The sequence below is a fragment of the Cantharellus anzutake genome, assembly GCF_015039405.1.
Source record: "Cantharellus anzutake strain C23 chromosome Unknown EI90scaffold_330, whole genome shotgun sequence".
NCBI lineage: Eukaryota > Fungi > Basidiomycota > Agaricomycetes > Cantharellales > Hydnaceae > Cantharellus > Cantharellus anzutake.
Window position 1 is genome coordinate 19,927 of NW_024067280.1, and position 2,259 is coordinate 22,185.

Sequence of the window (2,259 nt, forward strand, 5' to 3'; positions counted from 1 at the left end):
ATGGGTAGTCTGATCAAGCGCGGAATGAGTTTAACTTGAGGAGACGCAAGGACGCGAGGACCGCCCGCAAGGCTCGGTACAATGCCAGTGAGCCTTCACCACCCTTTTCCAGATGAACAATGCTCATCGGAACGTCCTAGGCCTATCCGCTTCCATGGCTCAGAGGACTAAGGCGAAACCCGTGGAATCTAGGGCGTCACACAAGGTCTCGCGATCAGTGCGGCAGGATCCCGTGACATCGATGAGGGCCGCCCCGCCTACGGGAAGTCAATTAGGGTCTGATCCAGCCTCGATTAAATCAGGAACACATTCAAACGTTTTGCATATGCCACCACCGTCTTCGAGCTATCCTATAGCATCAGATAATACCCTTATCGAAGAGACTAATCTTCCCATCCTTCCGCAGAGTTTTGGGCTGCCGTTGAGCTCCTCAGCGTCCACGAGCAATCCACCTCTCAGAAGTCAAGATTCTACTGGGCGTCTCGATCTGACTGTTCCTCTCGATTCCCCTGGACCTTCGGGAGGCTCGTTCTGGGATGGATTCGGTATGAACGAATACCTGATCCCCCCGACGAGATGTTGTCGACACGTCAGTCTCAAGCGACTGGAGTGGAAAGTCTTTTCACAGCTTCGAGCCCCCATCCTCCGCAGTTTTGGGGCTACAGGTCGGAGAATTATCCTGCGTCCAACTGTGCCCAAGGGCACGCGGCTAGCCATTTCCCTGTCTCACCGGACCCAGGTCCCCCGATCCTATCGATGTCTGCGCTGTGCAACGATGTTCCTGGAGGTTCCCAAAGAAATTTGAACCCATACGAGCAATTCGCCCAGTTCAAAGATTACGTCAGAACATTATACCCGAAGACTTCCCGTATCGTTATCGAAATCGAGAGTAGCGAGGGCCCAGAGCTTGTGGACCTGAGCGCACTGTTGGACCGTGCGAATTATGGAAGTCCTCGTCGGCTCATTTAGATGAGCGGCAGTTCACAGGGTCCGCCTATGGGACCATGCCCAGGCTGGAAACTCTCACTACAGCCCCGGAGACGGCTTAACACTCTACAGACAATGTACGTGTATACCCTTGCTTGGACTTGTTTAAGCGGGTGCGGTTGTCCATACTCATCGGTATGGAAATCGCCTCGTCCATTTAGTTGGCAGTATGGACCTAAGAGTCTGCGGTTCATACAAAATAATCCCATTTTACGATCTTCGTCACAGATTTACGCGGACAGATCCCCTCTACATTATTCAGTGCTTCCAGACCACCCCGATTACTCCTCAGACGATACCATTACAGCTCAAAATTCTTTGGACTCAATTACGCCCATATCACTTTCCATATAGTCATCATTGTATCATCACTCTACACCAACAGCATAGTTCCAATAGTTACAATGTCCTTCCCACGTATATTTGAATAAATCTAACTCATAAGAATCTATTTCGATCAATACTCAGTAAGTAATGACGTTCGGTCTTCCGTCGGCGCTTGCGCCAACGGTAAACTAGTCGAGACGCGCTAGCCCTGACATCGGACCGGTTGGACGCGTCTGATAGGGATACTTAATGCCGATATCCTAGGATTCGATGCAAGCACGGTGTAAAAACCCACGGCCGGGTATTTTGTGCTACACAAATCAGCTGAATTAATTTCAAAGTTGAAGGATCATAATCACTTGAATAATGAAGCCACAAGGTAACCATACTTTTGGCCCAGCGTTGCAGTGCCATATCAGTTGTTTAGCGATTCAGAGCTTTGGACCGCCAAGCTGGCACTGCCAGGCGTTCGTTTCGACTCTTTTGCTCAAGCATGGCCACTCTTGCTTTCACAGAGTTTAAGGGCATAGGGGATGGGCCTGGAGTGCTCCGTGTCTTGGAAGCGATCACTGAATCTGCTCCAGAATTGGGAGATATCACCGTAGCTGCGTTGGGAGGAACTGCTGATGACGATAAATGCAATTTGGAGAAGGAATCAAAGACAGAGAGTTTTCCCTCTTGTGGAAGACTCGGATTTGAGGCGCGGAGTTTGGGTTCACTATCAGGTGCACTGCGAACAGATTCCATGGAATCAGAGTTCAGCATATCCTGCACAGGATTTGGTCGCAAAATCCGATCCATGTGAGTATCGGCGCACTGATTTTTGTCTTCAGCTGCACTTAAATTACATGGACTCGCAAGTGAGAGAACATCAGCGCCGGGTTCAGGCTTTGTGTTTTCCGCTGGATGTCGAGTCCGAGAGGGGTGAAGTGGTTCTGAGTGTAT